This window comes from Monodelphis domestica, chromosome 4 (genome assembly GCF_027887165.1).
Source record: "Monodelphis domestica isolate mMonDom1 chromosome 4, mMonDom1.pri, whole genome shotgun sequence".
Taxonomy (NCBI): domain Eukaryota; kingdom Metazoa; phylum Chordata; class Mammalia; order Didelphimorphia; family Didelphidae; genus Monodelphis; species Monodelphis domestica.
In genome coordinates, this window is record NC_077230.1 from 226,959,327 (window position 1) to 226,972,919 (window position 13,593).

Here is a 13,593-nt window from a genome sequence, read left to right on the forward strand (position 1 = left end):
AGCCCTCTGACTTCTAGAGCTTAGCCTCTATTCTCAGTATCATCCTATATGTTGACTCAGGCTTGGAAAGGAGGCCCTAGACCTCTCCCACAATTCCGCCATAGCAGCAGGCGCCCAATCTCAGGCACCTGCAGAAAGAGGCTACAAGGTGCCAAGATAAGATCCAAATGTGGGACAGAATTGATGAATATCCTTCCTGTCTTCAGGAATACTTCAGGGATAGAGGGTATGGGATGGGGGACGGGCAGAGGCAGGTAGGAAACAGTTGTAGAGACCTTGTAAATGAGAGTGTCTTCAGGGACAAAAAAAAAATAGAGTCAAAACTTCACCCTAAGCCAGAAAAACAACTTGAATGGATAGATGGATGGATGAATAGTTAGACAGTCAGACAAACAGGTAAAATAGTGAGCAAATGAATAATGGATTAAACTGAATAACAAAAATTAATGTCTTAAATAGGCCTCTTGTTTTTAATATTTAAGTATTTGTGGAGCATTAAGTTTTTAATTTTTAGAAAATTAATTTAAGAAAAGAGAGAGAAACCATAGACCTAGAAAAATGGGCAGCACCAGTAGTATGACCTTTATGTAGAAAGCCAGAAGGTTCAACAGGGCAGAAGGAATTGTCAGAGAGCCCCTGATCACAGGGAAGAAAAGATGCAGATAAATGGGACTGACATTCACTAATACCATCACTAGAGCAAGAGTTTGGACTAGAATAGAGGGAGCAGGAGTAGAAATGGAGAGGAAAGAATGAATGGAAGGAATTACATAATATCTAAGGATTTTTCCAACTCTGAAATTTTAGAGTTCTCTAATGATTAGGAGGCAGCTGGATGGTTCAGTGGTTAGAGCACGGGACCTGAAGTCTGGAAAGACCTGAGTTCAAACTGGTCCTTTGACCCTGAGGAAGTCGCTTAACTTCTGTTTGCCTTAGTACACTAGAGAAGGACATGGCAAACCATTCCAAGAAAACCCCATGGATACTATGGTCTGCAGGGTCACAAGGAGTCGGACACAACTGAGTGACTGAGCATCAGTAATCATTGCTGTGAGAACACTGTTCCCCCCAACCAGGAGGCAGGGAACTGGGCTCGAGGTAGGGACTATGGCACCAGAACCAATGGCAAATCTTGCCTTCCCACAGCTGCACCAAGTTGATTCAGCCCCCAAGGGGCGGAGCACTGACAGAGGGCTCAGAAGCCTGGGTTTGAGTCCTACCATTGACTACACCAGCTGGGTGACTTTGGGTGAGACCCTTAAACTTCATCCATGAAACAGGGCAGATGCAGAGACATGAGAGCTATTGTTATAGCGATAATCATCATCTGTGGAGGGAGGAGGAAACTGAGCTCTGTCTGAGGATCGGGGATCTGGAGATAATTTCTTTACAAGTCCTGCACAACTTGGCTCCAATCTATCTTTCCAAGCTTATTAATGCATTATTGGCCTTCAGGCGCTCTGCACACCAGCCAAGCTGGCCTTGGTGCTGTTTCTCACACATGCCATTCCATCTCCTGGCCCCGCAGCTCCTCTGTGCCTGGAACCCACTCCCTCCTCACCCCGACTTCTTTCTAGTTCCTTCAGCTCAGCTCCAATCCCACCTCTTGCACGAGGCCATTCCCAACCCCTTCCAGAGGCTACCGACTTCCCCCTCCCAAACTAGCTAATATTTTATTTTTTATTACTCTATATTATTTTACATGAATTTTGTACGTACCTATATGAGTATATAGTATACAAGGTGGTACAGTAGATAGAGTACTGGGCTTGGAATCAGAAAGATCTTCCTGAGTTCAAATATGTCTTTAGACACTTATTAGCAGTGTGACCCTGGGCAAGTCACTCATCCCTGTTTGCCTCAGTTCCTCTTCTGTAAAATGAGCTGGAGAAGGGAATGGCAAGCCACTCTAGTATCTCTGCCAGGAAAGCCCCAAATAGGGTCACAAAGAGTCAGATGTGACTGAAAAATGCCTGAACCACAACCACAGCCTATGAGGAGGTGTTATTTTGTTAGTTCACCCAAGAGAATGCAAGCTGTTTGAGGGCAGGGAATTTTCCTGTTTCATATGTATTAGTGTCCTCAGAAGTATCTTGCACACATTAGGTGCTTAATAAGTGTTCCTTTATTGATTGGATAGAACCCTGCTCGTAAAGAAAGAAGACCTGAATGTGAGCTCGGGCTCACGCATCTCACTCAAAGTTGTATGGCCCTAATAATTCAATTAACTTCAGTTATATTATTATATTATTTACATAACCTCCCTCTCAAAGGAAAATGCATTATAAACCTTAAAACCCTTAGAGAAATGTGAATCATGGGTGATGATGATGATGACGATGATGACTGAGGCTTGAGTGAGTGCTCACCCTGTGAAAGTACTGTAGGCACAAGAATACCAGAGCAATAAAAAACATTTTCCTTCCTGTCTGGACCTTGTGTTCACACGCTTAAAATAGTTAAGAAATGGTACAAGGCCGAGGATGAGCGTCAGAATGAGTGGCACAGACGGTGTGGCCTGATTTAGGTGGGTCTTATACATCAAGTTCGGTTTGGATGTTTGCTAGTTAACTCTCAAAAGTAATCTTGGTGGGGGGCAGCTGGGTGGCTCAGTGGATGGAGAGCCAGGCCCAGAGATGGGAAGTCCTGGGTTTAAGTCTGGTCTCAGACACTTCCCAGCTGTGTGACCCTGGACAAGTCCCTTCACCCCCATGGCCTAGCCCTTCCTGCTCTTCTGCCTTGGAGCCAATACACAATGTTGATTCTAAGATGGAAGGTAAGGTTTAAAAAAAAAAGAAGTAACCTTAGTCATACCTGAAGGAGGCCATCCAGAGCAGGCAGGGCTCTTCCGTGACCATGCAGCCTGGATTCAGCTGAGTGCCTGGAGAGCTGGTCATGCAGTTTTGCCAGTCAGTCCCCTGAGAGGGCAGCCAATGATTCCTCGTGCCCGGCTTTTTGTGTCTAGGACAGTGTTTAGATCGCTGAGATAACTGGATCTCAAGCACCGTTTCAGAACCTTTTCAGGAGCTTCGCCTGCATAAAGGAAGACCTTAGTGTGCTGTTGGGGCTCACCTGTCACCCAGCCATCACCAGTGGCTCCAAGAAGGTGTAACACGCGCAGCAGCTCCACTGCGGTAAAAACCACCTCAGCAGCGGGGCTAAACCAGCTTGAGGGGAGCCGTGGACAACCTAAGGGAATGTCTGCCCCACACGTGGGAAGGCTTTTCCTGAAGGAATAGGAGAGGAGAACAGTTTGTTCCAACTGCCATGAAGGCAAAACATTATGAAAGCAAACTGAGTGGAGTGTCTACAGCTTGGTCAGACATCAAAGACATCGAGGACACCTCCTATTGCATCATGGGCTATTGATAGTCAACTTGACTTTTGGCTTGCCGCTGGACTTCTTTATGCAACTCACTAAAATCCAACTCGCATGCAAGTCAAGACATCACTTATCCTCACATCATTTATCTCCTTCAAAAACAAAGGACGAACGACCACAGGCTATGATATTGCTCCTATCATTTTTAATAAGAGGATTATAATAAAGGCACTTCCATAAAAAACATACTCTGACATATGGATCCTATTTTTTAAGCCCTTACCTCCCAACTTAGAATCAATACATCCATTGGTTCCAAGACAAAAAAGCTGTAAGGGGTAGGCAACAGGGTCAAGTGACTTGCCTAGGGTCACACAGCTAGGAAGGGTCCGAGGCCAGATTTGAACCCAGGACCTCCTGTCTCTAGTTCTGGCTCTCAATCCACTCAAGCCACCTAGTTGTCCAAACTTGGGTCATCTTATATTTACTTTGCATCTCCCAAAATAGGCCTACCTCTCTGGCATGTGTAGGATGTAAAAACTTGCACCATATGTAGAAACCATTTTCATTTGGTTGTTTCTGTGTCTTTTACATCTTAGGATATATATCAATCAATGAATATTAGCTGAATTCCCTAGTGTTTAGGGTACAGAGTTAAAAATACACACAAACCCTGTTCTCATATAATTTATCAAACAAAAAGGAACCTCAGACAAACAAAACTATGACATCCATCAAAATGAGGATATGCACTGCAGGTATCCTTTGCTTAGTAGAAATCCATTTAAAGAATTTGAACATAGACTAAGACTAGAAATTCAGTTTAAGATTCCTTTTCCAAGTTTACAGAATTTGGGAGTTCCATGCCTTCATCTAGAAGCAAAAGAAGTCACAGCCAGATAGTACCTTAAGATGACAAACTGTCGCCCAATGATAGAAGATCAAGGAAGGTCTCCTTATCCGGGGTCCAGATTAGGAATATAGAATCTCAAAAGTCCCCATGGCAGTATGTGATGATATCGGCCCTCTCTGATTTCCCAGGTAAGTGAAATTTCTAAAACCTAAGTAAGTAGCTCCCTGGCTCCCCCAGTGCACCATTGGCTGCAGAGGGCAAATGCAGTTTATTGGACAATCCTGTCAAGCCCAAGCATGAAGTCATTCGTATGAAGTTGATCTCCACATGGAGCTATTCAAGCTTGGCTCTCCGAAAAGCTTTCCCCCTGCCAGGGCTCAGTAGGGGCAGGGGCTGGCTCTGACTCACCATCATGGTGTCTGCCCAGCCCGACTATTTCCCCCGCTGAGCCCTGGCCTGAGCCCTGGCCACATGGCCTAGAAGTATATGCTTTTGGTCATGAGGGAAGCTGAATGAGCAAGTGTGGCTGGCCCAGTGGAAACCCATCCCTGCTACTGAAATGGGCAATGTCTCTTTTCCCTCGTACTCAGGACAGTCTGTTTCATGAAATAGAGTTCCTCATCCTTGAAAATATTCAGAGGCTAGAGCCTTGTGCACTTATATTATTAAAAGATTCAGCACCACGGCAAGGGTTCATCTAAGATTCCTTCCAACTTGGATTCTCTGGTTTTTTGGGGCGGAATAATTCAGAGGGTTTGCCCTTCTGAGGATGGGTCAGTAACATCATCTTCCTACAGAGAAGAGAGCATTTCCATTATTTGCTGGCAAAAAGAGAAAGTCTCACTCTAGGAATGTGCATGTGAAGAAGGGCCACTGGACCAGAGAAAATCTGTGAAGGACCTGAGAGGCTCACCAAGGTTCGCTTCATAATGTCCCTCCCCCTCAATCTGCTCTGAGCCAATCACCTCTTTGGAAAGGCCTGTCAGTGCCAGACTCATGACCAGCTTCAATTACCATTTCAACTGGTAACAGCTGCCAAATCAGTGAAGGAGCATTGAGTTGGAAGATTTTATGATGATTTCCTAGTCAAATGTTGAACAGCCTTCAGCATGATAAGACCCTTGGGTCTTGTAGAATGAGCTGAGAACTTAGCTGGACCAGACCTGAACAGGAAAGGCCCCTAATATAAGCATCTGTTTAAAGGCCCAGCTTAATGAAGATTAATTAGAATGTATGCACATATCAAAGAGAGGGAGTATTTTAGAACTCTTACTGAAGCCAAGCGCACCTGAGCCTCTGGACCAAGCCAAGAGAAGGCATTCATATTAGAGCTAAGGGGCTAAAATAAATCCCCAATTAAGTTTTGCTCTTCCTCCATATTCAGTCATAGAATTCCAGGATTGGGAAGAAACTTCAGAGGTCTCTCACCAAACTCTCTACTAATCCTCTCTATGATATTCCCCATGGATCACCAAATCTGGTCTCCAGATAGAGACTTCTTGTGATAGGGAACTGGGCAGTTAGATAGTTCTGGGCAGCCATTGGTCCAAAAGTTTAAGTAGCTTACTCGGATTTTTGTTGTTGTCTTGTTTTCCCCTCATATTGTGCTGAAATGAACCTCTTTGAAATCTCCCCCCTCACCCTCCCGCCCCCATTTATTTTATTTCTGATGTCCCAGGGACAAGTAGAACAAATCTACTCTCTCTTTCATATGACAATCCTCCAGATATTTTGGGAGAGCTATCACATCTTCCAAAAGTCTTCTTCAGCTTATATATCACCAACTCCATGCTCATAAATGCAAAAATGAGAGTGTCCTCAAAATATTGATCAGGCTCCAGCTTATCACTAAATGCCCTATAACATGAGGGGAAGAAAAGATCTAGGGATTTCAGTGGACTGCAAACTTAATTTAATCAATAGTGTTATGGCAAAAAAACAAAAACAAAAACAGTTATAACTTTAAACTGCATTGAGATCCCTGATAAAGGAGATGTTAGCATTGTTGTGCTCTGGCCTTGGTAGACTAAAGTTTTCTATTCAGATCTAGACACCTCATTTTAGGAAGGGTATTTCAAATGCATTTCCGACATTGAACACATGCAGGGGATGATGAGAGGACTGAAGAGTGCACCATGAAAGAATTATTAAAGGAACTGAGAATGCTTATCATGAAGAAAAGACTTAGAGGAACCATACCAGCATTTTCATGAATTTGAAAAGCATTTTCAAAGAAGATGCATTAGCTGTGTTTGGCTTTGTCCCAGGATAAAACTAGTAGCCCTAGCTTGGAGTTATAGAGCAGTCGATTTCAGCTCAATACAAGGCAAAATAGCCTGACATCTAGTGATTTGTGAAAATAAAATGGGCTGTCTCTGGAGTTAGTGAGTTTCTCTCTTCTAGAAATCTTCTAGCAGAAGCTAGATGCCCACTTGTCTGAGATAGTGTAGAGGAAACTCTTGTTCATATATAGGTTAGATGTTCCAGATGGTCCTCATTTAGGGGCATGCATTGAACCTCCAAAGTTTTTTCCAGATTGGAGATTCTGGGCTTCTATAGTTATGTTGCTCTTGCACACACACACACACACACACACACACACACACACACACACACACACACACACAAATGCATAGTTTCAAATAATTCAGAATTTTAAAAAAATCCTTACCTTTCATCTTAGAATCAATATTGATTGAATTGGTTCCAAGGCAGAAGAGTGGTAAGGCTTAGGCAATGGGTTACACAACTAAAGAAGTGTCTGAAGTCAAATTTGAACCCTCAACTTCCCTTCTCTAGGCTTGGCTCTCAATCCACTGAGCCACTTAGCTGACCCCAATTTGGAAATTCTTAATGTTTGGTCCTAGGGATCTCTAATTACTTATATCCAACAGTGTGGTGGTAAATGTTTAGCAACTGGATCTCCAAAAGAAAAAATACATATAATACACTTTAAAATTTAATTCCTTTATTAACATTTTCCATCACTTCTTTAAACTTAGACAATCAACAAAATAATAAAGCCCTGATTTATATGTTTTGCCAGTTTCCATGGTGTAAATGCTCACACTGAAAATTTAACAATTGGTTCTTGGAAGTTAGTTCAAACTGGTTTTAGTATACCCTTATGCCATATGACTGTTTCCTGTAGCTCAGGGGTTGATCTCCTATAAAATTCATGTTTACAATAGGATAATGGCTAAGCTTTTGCTTGGGAGATTCATTAATATTGGAATCATAATGTTGAATGGGCCCTTGAAGATCTTTTAGTACAAAGAAGCATGTTTTACAGATGAACATGCGGAGACTCCTAGAGAGGCTATGATTTGATAATAACTGGGTCAGGATTGTGACAGAACCAGCACCCAAAGGACTCCTACTTCGATATTTGCTCTACCACATCATGCTGTGACCAGAGTTCTTTTCAACTTTGGAACCACGTAGATTTTGTTCACTCCTGTGTCCTCTTAGTGTTCCACTAAGAAGATATGAATATAACTCAGCTTCTACCCAAGCTTGGGACAATGTGTATGTTTTCAAGTATGCAGAAGGAAATGTAATTTCTGATATGTGGGTAGAATGCTGATCTCAATGCTATGCGTGTACCCTAAAGTACTTTCAGTGTTGATTCCAGACACAATTTGAAGAAACATGTAGATAAAGGATTTTGAGAGGGGATGTAGACAGATAAGCGTGAGATATGACTCCTGAGTGTTACAAAGATAGCTAGGTAGGGGAATTATGGGAAGTGGTTCTAGATACTTAAAAAAAAAAAGATATATGAAGAGAAAGGCCTTCAAGAAAGTGAAGCAAGCTAGAAAGCAAAGCCATGTTGGGAAGTTATCTTCTATCTCCAGTTCTGAAAATCCCAATTGCCATTCAAGAATCTACGTTTGTCACTTTCTTAACTATCTTTCTAGAACCCTTTTCTCCCTAGGTCTCTTTGAAAAGTATATTGAAAGGGGGGACAGCTCAGTGGATAGAGCATCAGGTCTAAAGATGGGAGGTCCTGGATTCAAATGTGGCCTCAAATGTTTCCTAGTTGTGTGACCCTGAACAAGTCATTCAATCCCAATTGCTTAGCCTTTATCACTCTTCTGCTTTGGAACTGATACTGAGTACTGACTCTAAGAGAGAAAATGAGGATTTAAAAATATATATATATATATATATGTATATATATATGGAACTATGTCTAAGTCCCACAAGTCCTTTAAGTCCTACTTTCTGATTCTATGTGAGAATGAGGTGTATGCCCATTACATTTGTAAATTATTCTTTAGAGTAGACTATCCTTACTGTCATACAAATGTCAGTTGGCAAGCATTTATTAAGTGACTATTATGTACTAAACACACAGAAAGGCTCTCATTTCACAATCTACTAGGGGAGAGAGCATAAACTGTATATGAACAAGCTATAAACTGGATAAATAGGAAATTAGCAACAGAGGAAAGCCACTAGAATTAAAAGGAATTAAGAAAGGCCTCCTGTAGAGGACAGATTTAAGGTGGGACTTGAAGAGAGCTAGGGAAGCCAGGAGACAGAAGAGGGAGAGCATTCCAGGCAAGGGGGACTCCTAGGGGAAATGGCCATCACCAAAACATGGCATTACTAGTTTGAGAAAAATACCAAGAAGACCAGTGCCAATAGATCAAAGAATACCTGGGGTAGGAGTGGAAGGCAGGGAAAGAGCAATGGTAATGTGTAAGATTACGTTTTGTTTGTTAACTATTTACTTATTCCAAAGAAAGTGTTTGAATTGGTAGAGGAAAATGTGATTTTAAAAGCTCTTCTCCTATAAGAAGCTTCACATGCACATGTTAATGTCACACAATATTCCTTGATCAATGAAAATGCAGAGATAACTTTGTTCACTGATTATTAGGCATAAAATATGGATATGTATGCTTCCCCAAGGTGTTTACCTCTGCTTTATAGGACATCTTGCACACAAGGAAAATAGAAAAGGAATTCTCTCCAGTTCCTATTTGTAAATGACTTTGTGCTGATTACACTAAGTTCTAGAAAATTACATGGCCTTCCCAATGGGATCCACGATTATTGAAAACAGATTGGAGTAACAATCCATACATCTGGGACAAGCATTGAAGATGGACAATAAATTGGACCTAGAAATCAATAGGAGAAGAAGAGCTGGTTGGATTGTATTTGGAAAACTGCAGAATCCTATAACTGATCTCAACTGGACCTCTAGAATAAAGACTTTTCTTTACCCACATGAATGGCCTATCACTGATATTAGATGGCTAGGGATCTTTGAAGGCTGTGGTCTCTGAGGCATTAAAGTTCCAACTATGTCAATGGATAATGGATATATGGTGGGTACAAGTAAAGCGCAACATATTTCCAATCATAACTTAGGTGGATAGAGTAGCATAAGGGGCATCAGTGAAGAAATGTCCAAAAAAGGAAGGACCAATCAGGGTGATAAGAGTCAGAGATAAAAGATGAACCTCTTAAGTGTTCTGTTCGTATTTAAGAAATGTCAAAAGACCTAGCAGAATGATTCTTCACTTTGCTGGTTTCACAGATTCCTTTGGTTTTCTGATAAAGCCAATAAACCCCCTTCCCATAATAATGCTTTTAAATTCATAAAATAAAATACAAGTACTACTATTGAAATATTGTACTCCTTTTTTTTAACCCTTACCTTCTGTCTTTAAATCAATACTATGTATTTGTTCCAAGGCAGAAGAGCAGTAAGGGCTAGGCATAGGGGGTTGAGTAACTTGCTCAGGGTCACCTGGCTAGGAAATGTCTGAGGCCAGATTTGAAGCGAGGACCTCCCATCTCTAGGACTGGCTCTCAGTCCATTGAGCCACCCAGCTGCCCCTTGTACTCATTTTTATACAAGAAAATGAAACTAACAGTGTTAAATAACTTACCCAAGATCACACAGCAAGGAAATGTTTCCAGTGGAATTTGAACTTGCATCTTCCTGGCTCCAGTCCCAATGCTCTATTTACCAACTTATCTAAATATCAGAAAGACAATCCTTGGACAGGTCTTTAAATGGAGGCTTCTCATAATCAAGGATAATCAATGGAAGAAACCAACAAGATTGACATCATAGGGTTCTGTTGGCAAAGATGTAGCACATATGCCACAGAAGTAGCTGAGGACATTTTTTGCATGTTCCACTCCTCTGTTCAGCAGACCAATGTGAGCACTTCTTCCCTCCACTCTGTGGGGTATTGTGGCAGGGGTGGGGGACCCAGGTAGCTTGAAGGTGCAGTTTGGGCATGCAGTCTCTAAAAGGTTCACCAATGCTGCAATATTGAAAAATTCCCTGGACATAAGTTAGAAGACTTTGGATTTCAGTCTTAGTTAGTACTTCATAGTTGTGACCTTAGACAAATTACTTAACCTCGAGGCATTTGAATCTTCTTTTCAGAAAAATAGAGGAAATAAAACTTTCACTGGCTACCTCACAGGGTGGTACAAAGTAAGTGTTCCCCCATGTACACTGGGGAGAATCTAAACTGTGCCACAAATCTGAACTCCTTCTATTACCTCAAACATACCTGAAGTCATATTTTGTTTTACTTTGATCTTCCTAAGGAAGCTTTAGTTCTTCCGACATCATAGATAATAGAAATAATTTTTGAAAGAATTAATAAACATACAGATGCAAGTATGCACATCTGGAATGGGCAAGCTTGTCCCCTTGTAAGCAGCACATTAAGCCGGTATTTGTATTGATATTATGGCTGCTGGCTTTACCTTCCCATTTTGCATAATCTCTTTTTCAATGGTGAGGAGTGTAATTTCCCTTCAGTTCATAGAATAGTACTTTGAGAGCGCAGAGAGGAAGTCTCTGCATTTTGTGAAAGAGAAAATTACCGGCACCCCTTTTGTTCCCTTCAGGAGGATTTGGATGGATTACTCATACTTAAAAAGGAAGGCGGCTTTTAACCTTTAAAAAAAAAAAACTTGCATTAACACAATGCATTGACATGTTACTAAATCCAAGGAATTTTGGAGGGTAAATTCTCGGACTTTATCCAGAACATGAAACAAATTCTCCAATCACAGGGTGCGTCAACTGGTTCAGATCTCTGCAACCTGGGTCTCAGGAAGCTGTTCCCTAGACTCAGTAAGCTCTATAATTGACTGCTTAACCCTTTCCGCCTGGAGGGATGGAGAAAGTGGGAGGGAGAGGAAAGGGGTGGGCCAGAGCCTGAGAGCTTAGAGACAGCCCAGGATGAGGGCCCCATCTTGGGAGATCAGACTTCTGGAATCTATTTGGGTCCAGAATTACATTACCTGAGGAATGTGGGTTATGTGCAGCCCGGCAAGTTTTCTGAACCGCACTTTCAAAGGTTGGATGTGAGCCAAGACAGAATCTGTCAATATTAAAAATGAATTCTTTATAACAAGGAAATCATGTCCGCCCAGCCCCATTTCTGAGGTCGCTGATGTAGAAAGACTGCTTCAAAGTCATAAAACTTTTTCAAGATTTAAAAGCTCTCCCAAAGTCCCATATTTCTACAGTACCACAGAAGGGGGGTGGGGAGTGGAGCAAAGATACGGTAAAATCCCTCCCCAAAAAGTCTTTTCCTTTTTCAGAGTCAGGCATGTTAAGGTATCAAATTACTCTGGAGGAGCTTTCTGAAACATAACTCTAGTGATCAGAATTATTTCAGTCTGTCCACAATATTTATTAAGTCCCCATTGTTCTCAAAGTACTGCCTGGGGGGGGGGGGAGCATTCTAAAGAAGGAGGATGGGAACAAATGGAGATAACAAATATTAAGCATTTTGCAAACTTTAAAGCACTATACAAATGTCAGCTTTTTTTTTTTTTTTAAGTATCTCTCAGTCTAGTGCAGAGTGGGCTGGACTTGGAGTCAGGAAAAGCTGGGTTTGTGGATATGCACAAGACACCAACAAAGGCAGATTTGAATCCTGACTCTGACTAGCTTGTTCCTTGACCCCTAGGGAAGTTACTTAGCTTCTCAGTTTCCTTAGTTAGGATCATCCTTCTAGTTCTAGAAAAATCCTTGGAGTCCATCTAATCTACAACCCTCACTCACCAACACTTATTGTCATTCAATTGCATCTGACTCTCTGTGAAACCATTTGGAATTTTTTTGGCAAAGATACTGGAGTGGTGGGCCATTTCCTTCCCTAAACATTTTTACAGATGAGGAAACTAAGGCAAAGAGGGTGAATTGCCTTGCCTAGGATGAGTGTCTGAATTAGTCTGAATTTGTGAGTGTCTGAAACTAAATTTGAACTCAGGAAAAAGAGGATTCCTGACTCTATTTCTGATGCTTTATTCACTATCTACCATGCCATCTCGCTTTCCCTCTACTCCCAAATTTACAAAGAAAAAAAGCTCCAAAGAACTTAAACATTTCCTCAAAATCTCAGAGGTAGTAAGGAGAGATGGGATTCAAGGTGAGGGCCTATACCTTCATCATATCTTACCCAGCACCTCATTTCTCAGAGTTGTTAAAACCAAAAGAGTTAATGGATGTAAAGCTTATGATAAATCATAAAGGCCTATAGTATCTATGATTATTTTAGAGAAGCATTGATTCTTGCTCCTGAGGACCTTCTAACCTGTTCTGTGAAACACACATGAAAATACATGAAAAGAAACTCTTTCGATATCCATGTGATGGGGAAGCAAGCATGATCTGTAGTGAGTTGAAGAGGAGAGAGAAGACAGTTATTGGACAACTCCAATGGCCTAGAGACTGGAAGCAGATGTAGCCAGAACCTGTGAAACTTCTATGATTTAAGAAAGAGGAGATAGAAGATGGAATCCAAGCTGGAATGATGGACCTTGGAGGTCATCAAATTTAACCTCTTTATTTTATAGATGAAAACTCTTAAAGCTAAGGCACTGAACTGAATGGTCCAAGGTCACACAGACTTAATTAAGTAAGGAGCACAGCAGGATTTGAATAGAAGTCTCTTCACTCCCAAACTAGTGCTCTTTCCACTACCCTCACTTACCTCTTATGGGGACCAAAGGGATTGCAGAGGGAACCCATTTAGTACAGGACAGAAATAAATATTAAGGGACAAATCTGGCCAAAACCACACAAGAGATATATTATGGCAGAGTGGAACTGGATTAGGGAGACATGAACTGTTGCCTCACTCTGCTCCTGAGCAGTCTTGGGAAAACCATTGGCCTTCCTGGGCTCTAGTTTTCTTATGTGTAAAAATTAAGGGGGCAACTAGGTGGTGACACCCAAGCCTTGAGATGGGAGGTCCTGATTTTAAATCTGGCCCCAGAATTATCCTGTGACCCCAGGCAGGTCACTTAACCCTCACTGCCTAGTCCTTACCATTCTTTTGCATGAGAAACAATACACAGTATAGATTCTAAGATGGAAGATAAAAGTTTAAAAAAATTAAGGAGTTCTCTAGCTACCCTT

The 13,593-nt window shown here is 41.6% G+C and overlaps 1 long non-coding RNA gene across 1 annotated transcript in view; it reads right to left on the reverse strand.

Moving 5' to 3' along the window:
* Positions 1 to 4,159: 4,159 nt before the first annotated feature.
* The window catches only part of LOC130453745 (uncharacterized), a 41,073-nt gene continuing 31,639 nt past the window's right edge, over positions 4,160 to 13,593 (reverse strand). Inside the window, exon 3 of the long non-coding RNA XR_008911282.1 lies at positions 4,160 to 11,545. This is a non-coding gene — a long non-coding RNA (uncharacterized LOC130453745). The remainder of the gene's footprint in view (positions 11,546 to 13,593) is intronic.